The sequence below is a fragment of the Ornithorhynchus anatinus genome, chromosome 7 (assembly GCF_004115215.2).
Source record: "Ornithorhynchus anatinus isolate Pmale09 chromosome 7, mOrnAna1.pri.v4, whole genome shotgun sequence".
Taxonomy (NCBI): Eukaryota; Metazoa; Chordata; class Mammalia; order Monotremata; family Ornithorhynchidae; genus Ornithorhynchus; species Ornithorhynchus anatinus.
Window position 1 is genome coordinate 5,424,417 of NC_041734.1, and position 15,201 is coordinate 5,439,617.

Sequence of the window (15,201 nt, forward strand, 5' to 3'; positions counted from 1 at the left end):
GATCAGGGTGACAACTGCCAGCTATCCGGGCGCACAGTTTTTCATGTGCAAAAATCAGGAGACCTTCCAAGAAAAGCTTGGCAAATCTGCAAAGCCAGGTGCCACAATCCAAATCACTTTGGCACTCCAGCACTCTGATGAAGGTCTGAGGGGGATGGAGATCGAAGGTCAGGGGCAAGGTTGGAGTGGCACCCTTCCTTATGTGGAGTGTCCACTTTCCCCCTTCTCCCTCCCTTTCACCAATTTTGGAGGAGCAGAGGGAATTAGAACGGGCCATTGTGATCGCCTCTCTCTGGGCTCCAAAACCTGACTTTGATTCTGCTCCTTCTTAAGGGCGGGGCAGGGAGACAGGGGGATTTGAATGTCCTCTTGTTTGGTTTGGGTCAGAAGACAATTCCACCTTTGTTGTGAACCATTAAAGAGATCACCTAAAATCCATGTCTGTTAGTTCCAAACTTAGAATTTGGGAACTGAATTATAGCCTCAAGGGATCTTATTGCCAGGGCCAATTTGAATACAGGCTCGTCTCATGGTGTTAGATGGTCTCCTATTTTCTTTGTCTGACATCTGAGGGAGTCCCTCCGGCTCCATCCAGGACATCAGCCTTTTCATCCACCCAACAGCTGTCTCTAGCACTTACGTATTTATTTAGACCCGTCCTCAGCCCTTTGGGATGTACGTATATTACATTGAACATTCACTTTATTCTGATTCCACTATTTGTACGTCAGTCTCACCTGTTAGAAGGTAAGGTCCTTCTGGGCTGGGAATAAGTCTTAGTGCTTTGGTTGTACTTTTCCAAGCACTCAGTACTGTGTTTTGCACTGAGTAGTAGCTCAATAAATACTATTCCTCCTTGTAAAGCTCTCCACTGGAGTGTAAGCTCCTTGGGGGTAGGGAGTGTGTCACTGATTATTTTGTACTCCCAAGCACTGAAGATAATTCATTGCACCCAGTGAGCACTCAACTCTTATCATTGGTGCTGCTTTACTACTAATATTACTACTAATCTTGTCTTATGCTTTCGCATCGTCTCCAACCCACAGCGACGCCATGGACACATCTCTATCAGAACTCCCCACCTCCATATGCGATCGTTCTGGTAGTGTATCCACAGAGTTTTCTCGGTAAAAATACGGAAGTGTTTTACCACTGCTTCCTTCCGGGCAGTAAACTTGAGTGTCCACCCTCGAATCTCTCCCATGCCGCTGCTGCCCAGCACAGGTGAGTTTTGACTTGTAGCAGATGGCCTTCCGCTCGCTAGCCACTAGCCAAGCTAGGAATGGAATGGGTAGGCCTCTGCTTGACTCTCCCTCCCGTAGTGGAGACTGGTAGAATACTTGAAACTCTCCAGGTGTGACCCTGAGAGGGGGATTAGTAATATTGCTACTATTATCAAGGGTCACCAAACTAGAAGATGAAACTTGGTCCTTGCCTAAGAAACCTGCAAGAATAATATTGCCAAATAGTGAATGAACTACAGTGACCGGCTGAGTCCATTTGGCGGCGGTCGATAGCTGACCCTGTCATGGCCAGGGGAGCCCATGCTCACAATGAGCAATGGACTCAGGGTCAGAGTCCTGACCGGTTGCCCTTCCTGGGAGCTGATCCCCTGGAAGAAGCAGCATAGCCTAGTGAGAAGGAGCATGACCTAGCGGTTAGAGCATGGGCCCAGGAGGTAGAGAACCTGGGTTCTAATCCTGGCTCCACCACTTGTCCGCTGTGTAACCTTGAATAATAATAATAACTGTGATATTTGTTAAGTGCTTACTATGTGCCAGGCACTCTTCTAAGCACTGGGGTATATATAGGTTAATCGGGTTGGAGTCAGTCCCTGTCCCACATAGTGCTCACAGTCTTAGTCCCCATTTTAAAGATGAGGGCACTGAGGCTCAGAGAAGTGAAGTAATTTGCTCGAAGTCACACAACAGAGGAATGGCATAGCCATTCCTACCCACTAGACCCCGCTTAACTTGTCTGGGGCTCAGTTACCTCATCTGCAAAATGGAGATTAAGACTGTGAGCCCCATGTGGGACATGTAATGTGCCCAAGCAGCATGGCCTGGTGGCAAGAGCACGGGCCTGGTAGTCCGAGGTCGTGGGTCCTAATCCCAGCTCCGCCACTTGTCTGCTGTGTGACCTTGGGCAAGTCACTTAACTTCTCTGTGCCTCAGTTACCTTACCTGTAAAATGGGGATTGAGACTGTGAGCTCCACGTGGGACAAACTGATTAGCTGGTATCTTCCCCAGTGCTTAGAACAGTGTTTGGCACATAGTAAGCACTTAACAAATACGATAAAAATAATAATGATAATAATTATCTTGCAACTACCCCAGGATTTAACATAGTGCCTGGCACATGGTAAGTGATGAACAAATACTATTAGAATAAAAAAAAAGAGAAAGGGACAGGTCCCCTAACAATATCCCAGTTCCATATGTAATCACTGTAGTATTCTATTGCCCACCTGGGGATCAGTGGCCTTTATTAACATACCATTTGCAAAGAACCATATCTGGAAAAGTACAATAGAACAGAGTTGACAGGCACAGTCCCTACCCACAAGGAGCTTACAGTCTACACGGGGAGACAGACATAAAAATGAATTACAAATAGGGGAAAGAGTAGAGTATAAGGCTATTTACTTGAGTGCTGTGGGCTGGGCTGAGTATCAAAGTCCTTGAAGGGTACACAGCCAAATGCATAGTCACTGCTGAGAAGAGGGTGGATAGGGGAAATGAGAAGAATCCATCTTAATGGTCTTCATGCAAGTACATTTCTTGTAAGTCTTGACTGCTGTTTGATTAGCATTGTTTTATTTTACATTATTACCACTGCTCCTAAAATTATTCATTCATTTAAAAAAAAGCAAAAAAACCCAGCGAAAACCCTATCCGTAGTGTCTGATGCAGCCACTGGTGCGTTAAAGGTCATTTATGGTGTATGTGAAATTGCTTTCTGTGAAATGACTTATCAAGACTGATGATGGACTCACCCCAAATGCTTGGATTTGGATTTGGGATCTGGGGAAGAGGTCCTGGTCAGAGGTTCCAACTTCTCATTGGGATTGGGAGGGGATGGGCTTCAGAGTGCTAATGGGGCTTTTCGTTCCTGATCAGAAGCTTTCAGATATTGTCAGGGACCTGAGTTAAACAAGTCTGGGGGTCTTTTTAGAAAATTACGGGGTGACCATTCCCATTGTCCCCTTAGAGGGGGCATCTATGCTTAGATTTTAAATGGCTGGTTAGATGGCTGCAGCCTATTGAATCTGGAAATCCCCATGTAATAGGACTTGCGATAAGAGTGGTGAAAATGTCAGTTGGGCAGAAACGTCAGAGACAAAGGATGGCTGGTTTTCAGGACTCTTAAGTATTTCCAGTTGAGTTCTAGCTGGAATTCAGACTAGAACCTGGAAGAATTGGAGGGGATCACCAGAAGTCATTTAGTACACGCCCAGCAGATCAGCACCCGGCCTTGTTCTTAAGGATCTCCCAGTGCCATTGATGGTAGCAATAATTACTGCATTTATTGAATGCTCCCTATGTAAGGAATATTCCCCGAAGATGTGTTTCCACATCGTATCATATCAGCTCACCCAACAACCCTGAGTTCAGAACAAAACAAGCCCCTGTCCTTAAGGAACTGTCAAGCGATTGAGGGGATTAGTGAGGGCCAGCATAGAGCCTGGAGCCTGCTACTTCACTTGTCTGCTATGTGACCTTGGGCAAATCACTTAACTTCTCTGTGCCTCAGTTACCTCATTTGGAACAGGGGATAGGGACTGTGTCTTACCCGATCAACTCACATGTACCTCTGTGTTTAGATCTACCTCAGTGCTTAGAACAGTGCTTGGTACTTAGTAAGCACTTATCAAGTACCATAAACAGTCCTTTCAGCATCCAAGGGCTTCGGCACATGCACAACCTAGAAATGCCAGCCATAGGACATTTCTCTTCCTAGGCTCTGGCCAGCCCCAAGGGCCAGGGATGAGTATCCCGCATGGTCTGGTGGAAAGAGTTTCGGTGAATAGCTTAGTCCTGGCTATGTCCCTGGCCTATTGGGTGACCTGAGGCAAATCATTTCATTTCTCTGGGCCTCAGTTTACTCTTCTATAAAAGGAGGTTAAAAATACCTGTTCCTGCCACCCAAGCGTGTGGGGCAATACTGAGCAATGTCTCTTTGGATGCAGGTGGCCATTGGTTGCTCGGTAGTGTTTCCTCCTGAAAATGGGACCTTTTGGCTAGTGTTTACTGAACTCCAAAGAAAATTGGCTGACACTGGCCACCGTGGAGGCACCTCTTTTACTAGGAGAGAGCAGCTCATTGTCTGTGGGGAAAACTCTCTAAATTCCCCTTTCTTTCCATCTATCCTTAACTGGTTCTCTCAAATGCAGCTTCTCTGGTGGATCTTTTCCTCTTGGGGTGAGAATGTGGGGATAGGATTGTGGGTCGGTCACTGTGCTTAACCCACAGGAAATGCTGGCATCCTACAGATGGGTAGGGATGTGTCCAAAAAGCTTAACATCAAGGAAAACAGCTGGACATCTTTGGAAATCTAAGTGGAAAGGAGTCTGTGACATTCATTGTTCCAGCACTTGGGTGGGGTTACTGTACTTACTGGAGTCTCAACAGATTTGAACTGGAGCTCATTGCCAATTTTCTGCCCTCATGAGTGCTAGAAAAATAGAGAGGTAATATAACAGCGAGATGAACTTTTGTGAGATTTCCCAGTTAAGAATAATCATTTCTGTAAAAAAACGACAACCTGTTTTTACTTCAGTTTCAGAAATACAAAATATCTGTGAAAAATTCAGTCTGTTGAATTCACAGTATTGGATTCACCATGAACTAGTGGAAAGAACGTGGGACTGAAGGTCAGGAGACATGGATTCAAATTCTGGCTCTGCCACGTGCCTGCTGAGTGACCTTGGGCAAGTCATTTCACTTCTCTGTTCTTCAGATTCCTACACTGCAAAATGTGTATTAAATACCTATCTCTCTTTACTTTAGGCTTTAAACCCCATGTGGGACAGGGACTGTGTAAGATCTGAATGGATTGCATCTCTCCAGCACTGAAAATAGTGCTAGAGACATAGAAAATTCTTAACAAATAGTACAATTATTATTATGATTAGGTGAATTGGGATAGATTCTTAGGTATAGATATACTATATTGGATGCATGATTGATCAGCTAATAATTTCAGGTGAGACCCCGTGACCTGTAATGTGTTTAGGCCTGAGCAATCCAAGAAGTCTGCTGCTGTCTTTAAGTGGTGGCCAAAACTGACTTTTGTGGAAGTTTCTCTATGTAGGACATGAAGGAGAATGGATAATAATAATAATAATGTTGGTATTTGTTAAGCGCTTACTATGAGCTGAGCACTGTTCTAAGTGCTGGGGTAGATACAGGGTAATCAGGTTGTCCCACGTGAGGCTCAAAGTCTTAATCCCCATTTTACAGATGAGGTCACTGAAGCACAGAGAAGTCAAGTGACTTGCCCACAGTCAAACAGCTGTCAAGTACAGAGCCGGGATTCGCACACATGACCTCTGACTCCCAAGCCCATGCTCTTGCCACTGAGCCATGCTGCTTCTGTAAAAACTGTAAAATGGGGATGAAGCCCCAGGTGGAACACCAGGAAGCTGCTCTGTGGAGCTCATGCTTAGAAGGGGCACATGCAACCCTGGAGAGCAGGAAAAAAAGCATTTTAAAGAGGTGGTGAAGCACAGCATGACATTTGCAGGGGACTTTGGGAGGCTTAGCAGCAGATAGGTCAGCCTGAGGGGCAGAGATTGAGAGAGGTTGCTCTTTAGAGCAAAGGCATCCTGAAGCCAGGCCACATAAGGAGGCCAAGTAGAAAACACTTGATGTAGGATAAATCCACTGGCTCAACAATGATTTATCTTTACTTGTAAACAGCACAGGAGAGACTGCTGATGCTGTGTCAGTCTCTTCAGCCATCATCATCATGGATAGAGCACTGGCCTGAGAACCAGAAGGACCTGGGTTCTGATCTCGGCCCTGCCATTTGTCTGGGGTGTGATTTTAGGCGAGTCACTTAATTTCTCTGTGCCTCAGTTCCTTCATCTGTAAAATGGGAATTATGACTGTGAGCTCCATGTGGGACAGGGACTGTGTCCAACCTGATTAGCTTGTATCTACACCAGCACTTATAACAATGCTTGACATATAGTAAGCACTTAACAAATCCCGTCCTTATCATCATCATCATCATCATCATCATTGGTAATTATTGAGTGCTTACTGTGAGCAGAGCACTGTATTAAGTCACTTTCACAAGAGGATAGGGCCTCATCATCAGTAGTTTCCTCTTTGTATTCAAAAGGTGTGTGTTTGTGTAGAAGAGAAGCTAAATGCATGTTCCTTGCCCACCAAGAGTTCCCTATCTAATGGTGCAGGTATGCTTTAAGGAGGCATCTCAGCGTATTTGAGAAGTTCATATAGACTGAGAAAGATGCTAATTTTTCTGTTACCAAGGATAAGCAAGATTCAGGCTGCTGATTGGACATTTTGAGCAATTCATCTGGAAAAATTACATCAGCTTTTTTGCTGGTTGTCTCCACCCCCTTTCACACCCGATATCTTGGGGTGCAAAATTCACAGTGTCCTTCAATTCTACCTTTCTTCTCTTTTGGGAATTGCTGCCACCACAGGTTCAGTTTACCAAACTTTACTTTTTTGAAAGGTCAGTATGTAAATGAACCAACTGGATCAATGCAAATAGCAGTAACACATTCTGTTTCATTCCTCACACTTTAAATTTCCCCTTTCTGTATTGGATAATGAGCCATATTGTAGGTAGCTTCTCTCCAAAGGAAAAAAAAGAGAGATATTAAATACTAAATACTTAGGATTTCTAAATAAACAGAAAACTAGTCTGTAGAATGTACAATAAAGTAATTCACAAAATTAATAGGACAAGATTATCCAGTACATTATGCACAAAATGTAAAAACAATACGAACACTAAGTTAAAGAGGGAACAAAATGGAAAGGAATCAGAGAAAATAGAACAAACCCTCAGATTTCTTGAGGGAATTTTCTGTTGCAGCAAAAGGGAAAAACTTCTTCATTTAAAAAAAAATTAATTCCGCTGGCAACAATCTGTGTTCTTGAGTGTCTTGATTACTTGGCAATCTTAAGGTTGAGTTGCCCGAGAAACTCCTAATTTAGCTAATTTTGATAGACTTGAACTGAGATTTTGGCTTCATGTTTGTTGCTGGTACAGAAAACCAATTCACCTATCCCCTTTCCGTTAGTCTGCTACAGCATTGAGCAGGGCATGAAACATTTCTACCAACTCTTATATTGCTATATTGTACTCTCCCAAGCACTGAGTACAGTAAGCACTGAGTAAGTACTCAATAAATACAGTGATCGACTGACTGATTGGATATTGTACTTCCAATGAATCTGAACTTCAATCAAGTTGGTATTTTTTGAAGACCCAATATATGCGAAACCTTGCTCGAATCACTTGAGAGTGCCAAAGAAGGAAGAAACACATTTCCCTGCTCTCAAGGAGTTTACAGTCTAGTCGGGGAGACAGACAAAAATAATTTACCAGTAGTGGAAACAGGGAAAAAAATAATGGAGTCACAGGAAGCAGTAAAAATGAGTATGCAAAAATACCTAAGTGCTGAGGATAGACATAAAATACATTAGTGCTAAAGGAACTTGGATTTAGTTTGACCAGTTTCCAAAAGGAAGATATTTATTTTGCTTGTAGACTCCCCTGGGGAGGGGAAATGGAGAAGGCTGCTTACAGGGAAAAAGCTTCCTTGGGAAGTTTGTAATTTGTTCTTCCTCCAGCCCAACCTCACTGGACTCCTGCACCAGCTCTAGAAAAAGCAATATCTACAGTGGCTGCTGGCAACCTGCCAGTATACTGGCCTCCCAAATGCCCATAACATCTCATGTCTTTCTGTCAGCCATGCAGAGTAACAAAGCGACATCATATTTATATTAATGTCCGTCTCCCCCTCTAGGATTGTAAACTCATTATGGTCCACTGATTCTCTTAGATTATACTCTCCCAAGTGCTTAGTACAGTGCTCAGCACATAGTAAGCCCTCAATAAATATCACTGATTGACTGTTTGGCTGGTTGATTACTACATACCGTTTTGCCGAACCCCTAGAGCATTTGTCTGGGGGGATCCCAGACCACTTCTGGGTCCAGAGCCTTTCTGTTCCCCTCCCCACTGGACTTGACAGCAGGAGCAGAGGCAGAAGGAGGCTGGATATTGAAAATGAGAAGTGCGTCGTGGCATATTTGTCCCAAACAGGCAACAGACCAGCTGAAAATTGGGCTACCCCATACATACAAACCGGACAATAAGCACTATAGCAACATCTTCCTCAAGACGATAACAGACCGACACTTCTGTGTGCTTCGGTTCTGAAGAAAGTAAAAACAACAAAGAGGTTTTATTTTCTCTTCAACGTATCTGCCGCGGAAACTTTTCATTTTGTAGGCGGGACCACCGGGAAAAGTCCTTTGTGAGAATTGAGGGCATTTTTCTGGGGTATTTTTCTTTAAAGGGGAGCAGGATGAAATTTTCCCAAGGATAACAAATGAGAGGGCAGGCGTCGAATATATTAATCCATGCAGCAGCAGCTGCCTTGCTGGCTGTTAGAGTGTTCTCGAGTTCTCCGTTTGGGTTTTGAGACAGCTCACATGAGCATGCTCTTAGTGAAAGAGACAGCTGCTGCTGCCGTCGCCGCTGCAAGTATTAATACTTAGCAAACGGCCCCCGAGTAAACAAAACGCTAGAAATGAGTTGACGGCCTGCGGTGACATCACACAGCAGGAGTCGGAGACCGAGCTGGAGAGTTTTTCTCTCCACTGCCTAGTAAGTGACGGCCTCACGAAGGATCTTAGGACCAGCCCCAAGATGGCCTGTCGGGGGAACCGAAGTTCTGTCTCTGTTACCTGGGAGGAGTTTATGAGGGCGAACAGGTGAATTAACGAGGTGCCATCAATGCTGGTGCCATCAATGCCGCTTAGGATTGTTTTCCTGAAAGACAAAGGGCAGCTCACCAAAGTTCAGTTTGTAAGCTTTGCATCCCGAATGACGCTAGAGTTTGGTTCATCAGCTGAGATGTAGGGATCAACCAATCATTGGTATTTATTGCACTCTTACTATGTGCACAGCACTGTACTAAATTCTTGGGAGAGTACAATACAAAAGGGTTAGACATGTTCCCTGATGCAGAGGGAGAGATACTTTGGCAGCGGGGGGAGGGGCTGTCATTTCCCTGTGAGGTAATTCATTGACTCTTTTCAGTGCAAATGATCTTAACAGAATAGTATTAATAACATTTTGGCCAAATGGAAAGAGCCCAGGACTGGGAGTCAGAAAATCTGGGTTCTAATCCCTGCCGCTCTGTCACTGACTTTGGCAAATCAATTTATCTCTCCTTGCATCGGTTTTCACATCCATAGAATGGGGATAAAACAGATTGTGAACCCCATATAATGTAGGACTGTATTCAATCTGATAATCTTGCATGGATGACCTTGGGCAAGTCAGTTAACCTTTCTGGGAATCAGTTTTCTCATCGGTAGAATGGGGATAAAACAGACTGCGAGCCCCATATAAAGTAGGAGTGTGTCTGATCTGATAATCTTGCATGTATGCCAGCATTTAGCACATAGTAATCACTTAATAATCAGTGTAATTTGGGAAGAGTAAGATCCTTGTGGTCAAGGAGCATGTCACTTCTTTTTTTTTTGTGCTTTCCAAATGCCTAGCACCACACTATTATTATCGGATGCTCAATGTATATTACAACTAATCATTTTTAAAATATCGTAATTAAGAATGATCTAAATCCTCATCATCTCCTGGTATTGTATGTATGATGAAATTAATACCCCCGAATAGGCCATATTTTTCAATTATACTGGTACTAATACACTCAGTTCTGCAGGGTGTGTGTTTTCATTATGCATTTTGGTGCTTTAGATACCACTGTAAATGTTACTCTTATTCTTATTCTTACCAGAGAAAGAGTATGATTACTGTTTGCATTCTCCTCCAAGAAGACAGGTTATCCTGAAAGGTCGTGGTAGGGTTGGTAAACTATGGCTCCCAAAATAATCTGTAGGTGTGGTTCTCTGTTGCTTTAAGGAAATATTAGACTATGTAAAGGAGGTTGCCAGTTGCAGACCTCTTTCAGAGACTCAGGATTCCTATCTCAATTTAACATAGACAAAATCTCTGAGCATGTGGTAACCTTGTGATAATAAAAATAAAAACAATTAATGATAATAAAAGTTTTTGTTAAGTGCTTACTATGTGCCAAGTACTGTACTAAACCCTGGGGGAGATACAAGATCATCATGGCCCACTTGGAGCTCGCATTCTAAGTAAGAGGGAGAACAGGAATTGGATCCCCATTTTGCAAATGAGGGAACTGAGGCAAAGAGAAGATAAGTGACTTGCCCAAGTCAAAGTCTTTCCTTGATGGTGTGCAGCTCATCATTCCCTGGGAGAAAGTATTAGGAAAGATAAAAAAGATAATTTCTATTCATTCAATAGTATTTATTGAGCGCTTACTATGTGCAGAGCACTGTACTAAGCGCTTGGAATGAACAAGTCGGCAACAGATAGAGACAGTCCCTGCTGTTTGACGGGCTTACAGTCTAGTCTAGACCTTTCTACCACTCAGATTTAAAGATAGGAAAATAAATGAATAAAAAGTCACATCCTTGTTCTAACAGCCTCATTTCAATGACATCCAATAAAAGAAGAAAGTCTCCATGTAGGTTACTGAAACAGAAGAGCCACAAATTTCTCGCCCTCACAGGTGAAGGACTTTAGAGATAGGGGCAGCCCTGTTCTTAAAAACAAGGGGAAATTACTCTCACTCATTAATTTTTTCAGAAGCATTTATTGAGCCCCTAATGTGTGCAGCACACAGTACTAGGTACCTAGGAGCATACGATAAGGGTAAAATTATTGGGTGGAGTTGTTTCTTGTGGATAGAAAATATTCACATTGCCAAGGGGAGTAGTTCAGTGTGTGGAATAGGGATTTATTAAGTGTTTACTGTGTGCAGAGCACCATATTAAGATGGCTGGGAAAAAAGATACAGGTGGGAATTAAATGTGGAACCTGTCCCTTGCTTGGCCCCCCAATGTATGAAGGGGTACCCAGTCTACAAGAGGGCTCACAATTTGTGAGTCTTTAGAAGATTACAGTCCTAATGGGAGATACAAGTAGACACAAAGAGTCTATATAGAGGAGTCACTTAACTTTTCTGTGCCTCAATTATTTTGTCTGTAAAATGGGAATTCAAATCCTCCTCCCTTGGCTTAGCCTGTGAGCCCTAGGTGGGACAGGGATTGTATTCAACCTGATCGATTTGTACCTACTGCAGCACTTAGAACAGTACTTGACAGACGGTAAGTGCTTAACAAATACCATAAAAAGGGGACAGAAAAAAAAAACATCGATTCAATTGATAGCTGCAAAGAGTGTGAAAAAAAAGCAATAAATTAACTGGGGTACACTTCGTGGCTTAATGGTTAGAGCCCGGACTTGGGAATCAGAGGATGTGGGTTTTAAACCAGGCTCTGCCACTTGTCAGCTGTGTGATTTTGGGCAAGTCGCTTAACTTCTCTATGCCTCAGTTATCTCATATGTAAAATGGGGATTAAGACTGTGAGCCCCACCTGGGACAACCTGATAGCCTTGTATCTATTCCAGTGCTTAGAACAGTGCTCGGCATGTAGTAAGTACTTAACAAATACCATTATTATTATTATTATTATTGTTGATGGAGTGGTGTGGTACGGGGAGGTGGAGAGTGGTTGGAGAAGATTTCCAGGAGAAGATGGACCTTCAGGTTCTTTGAAGATGGGCAGGGGGCACCAGGTGAGAGAAGGGTGTTTGCCATGGTTCAGAGACAGGAGAGGAGTATGGAAGGTACAGATAGAAGATTTGCTTGGGAGGAGTGAAGAGTGTGAACTGGAAGTGTAGCAGGAGGTGGAAGAGGAAAACGGACAGTGCTGATGGAAAGCCTTAAACCCAAAGGTCCAGTCGTTGATGTTTGATGCCCTCCAACAATTTCTGTCGACACTATCAGTGAAATCAGTCCAAGTACTGTGCAAGAGATGACTCTTTTCTTCAGGAGTAGTTTGGAAAACGATTGAGGCAGCGAGGCATACTGACAAGAGCATAGGAGTGGGGGTGAGGAAAAATCGGTTCTGTTCTGCCCCGCTCTGTTCTGTGACCCTAGCAAAGTGCTGAGCCTCTCTGTGCCTGTTTCCTCATTTATCTGTAAAATAGGGATAAAATACCATGCTCCCAACCTTAGATTTTCCCGTGTCTGCCTCAGAACGTGTCACATAAACACTTAATAAATACCACGATGATAATTACCTTTTCCAACTATTTCAGACTTTCCTTGAGAATAAATACACAATCAACCACTAAGGAGATTTTAATGATTTGCAGTTTTTATTCCTCTCTGGATGTTTTTGAGGGAAAAACATTAATGTCTATGGGAATCAATGGGATTTTCATCAAAGGAAAGTATTCTGGATGATGATATTAATAAAAGTTTAGCCAAATCAAAATGTTGCCTCCAAAATGACCCCTTCTCCAGTCCAGTGAATGTTACTGGCCAGAGAGAGGCGGTCCACTCTGCATTTGAATTTGCAGTAAACTAAAGATTCAGCAGATAGTTTCCACAGTGCTTAAACCATGCAATGCGGTACCCATGCCGGTCTCGACGTGTTTTCTCACAATTACTATGCAAGAGCTGCAGTCCCCTGCATAAATACAGTACAAGCCCTAACCCTAATAGAAGAACATATGGTATTCTCAGGGTAAATTTAAGATGTTCCAATTCCTTAACACAATATTTGACCAGAAGATGATTTACCAGAGAAAACCTCTCCTGAACTGTGACCTTCACCTGTCTCCAGAGGACTGTTAATAAAGAAACTTTTGCTGATCAGTTACCCCCGGGGACTCAAATATTATTTTGTTTTTCAGTGGTGAGGATTTCCCACCCCGCACAGTACGTTCCTGAGCAGATAGGGACATATACTAATAAGAATAATAATGGTATTTTAAAAGTGCTTAGTATATGCCAAGAAATGTACTAAGTGCTAGAGTAGATTCAAGATAATCCAGTCCCACATGGGGCTAACAGTCTAAGTAGGAGGAAGAACAGGCATTGAATCCTTGTTTTGCAGACATGGGAAACTGAGGCACAGCAAAGTAAAATGACTTGCCCAAAATTACACAGTAGACATATGGCAGAGCCGGGATTAGGAACCAGCTCCTCTGACTCTTAGGCCTATGCTCTTTCCACTCGGCCATGCTGCTTCCCTGACTCCCACTTTATACATATGGTATTTGGTAAGTGCTTACTAAGTGCCAGGCACTGTCCTAAGTGCTGGAGTAGCTACAAACTGATCAGGTTGGACACAGTCCCTGTCCCTCATGGGACCCCCAGTCTTAATCCCCATTTTACAGAGGAGGTAACTGAGGCACAGAAAAGTGAAGTGATTTACCTCAGTTCAGACAGCCGACAAGTGGTGGAGCAGGATTAGAACCCAGGTCCTTCTGACTCCCAGACCTGTGCTCTATTCACTAGGCCACCACACTGCTTCTCACCCACACTGTGCCCCATTCTAAAATACTGAGTTCCTTTACGGTCCAACAGCCACTCACCAGCTTCTCTCCTTCTAAACCCACTTTGAGGTCTCTGGAAGCCATCATTCCGGTGAGATGGCTGGGGAGAGAGGATGGTCACCTACTCCTCACTACTGAGTTCATCAGGGAGAGGCCAGAAGAGTCTGCAGAAATTAGGCGTCTGAACCTCTGGATCCTTTCATTTTCAGAGGTGAGAAAAGGCCTAAACATTATGTTCCTACTGTCTCCCGAGGGTGGGGTGGGCGGCCTCCGGTCCCACCAGAGGAGGGAGAATTGTAAGAGGGGATTAGAGGAGATTTGAAGAGGGATGGAGAGAATGGGGAGTTGGGAAATGTCACCCTGCAATAAAGAAAAAAAATCACAAAGGGGAAGAGAGTCTGCCAGCTGCTCCTATCAGTTTCATAAAAGAGCCTCCCGGCTGTTCTCCAAAGGCCCCGGACTGAGTCCCGTAGAAGCGAGGCTCGACTTCCCCTGAAGATGCCAGAGTCACGTCACACAGTGTCCACTGCTTCTGGAAAGGGAGGGAGGGAGGAGTAAAGCACAGGCCTCGTGGTATGGATGGCATCTTCCCGGCATGGATCCTTGGGGGGAAATAGAATGAAATGAATGCGAACAATCAATCAGTGGTATTTATTGAGCCCTTACTATGTGCAGAGCACCGTTCTAAGAGCTTGGGAGAGGACAATACCACAGAATTAGCCGACACATCCCCTGCCCATAACCAGCTGACAGTCTGATGTTTAGGGATGTGCGGCTTTTGCTTCGGGCTTATGAGTTCTTTGTGGTTTCATCCACTGGCAACCCCGCGAGCTTTACTATCTTAACAAATCCCAACGTTTTCCCCTTTTTGAGCACCTTGAATGTTTCCAAGGAGTAGAAAGCTCAATCAGTCCATCAGTAGTCTGCTCAGGGTACTGTACTAAGCTCTTAGGAGAGTTCGGTAGAATGAATAGACATGATCCCTGCCCTCGAGGAGCTTAAAATCTAGTGGGAGAGCCAGAGATTAAAATCATTTAGGTAGGAAAAAGAAGGAAAAAAGGTTAGGTAGGCAGATTTAAGGGATGGGGATGGAAGGGTATGTACATGGGACTTTGTGAGCATACAAGGAGTAAATAGGAATCATGAAATTTAATTTGAGGTGTTGTGGCTGAAAGCTTTCCCTAATAAGATCTTCTGATTTTACCATTTGTGTATAAACTTTGTGGGAACTCTGAACGCAGGCAAATGTACTCCGGATGCCTGCCTGGGGGAGAGGAGCATGCCAGCTGATGTCAGGAACACCGTAGCCATTTGTGACTTCTCAGTGTCCATTACAATATCTGTCAGTGTGAGCGGAGCCAGGGAGAAAGGTTAACAAATTAGAACACTAATCATTTTCTCATTTCCAAAGGAAATCTTTTCAAACTTGTCACTTGGTGGTGTCCTTAGGAAGATTAGCTACATGCAAAGTTGGAACCCTTAAAAGATGTTTTTATAAATGATCAGGATTCCTTCCACTGTTT

General features: G+C 43.7%; 1 non-coding gene across 1 annotated transcript; it reads right to left on the reverse strand.

The window, feature by feature from the left end:
- Positions 1 to 1,234: 1,234 nt before the first annotated feature.
- Positions 1,235 to 1,372, reverse strand: LOC114813444. Its single transcript, XR_003761164.1, has one exon. It is a non-coding gene; the product is annotated as a small nucleolar RNA SNORA7 (small nucleolar RNA).
- Positions 1,373 to 15,201: the final 13,829 nt, after the last annotated feature.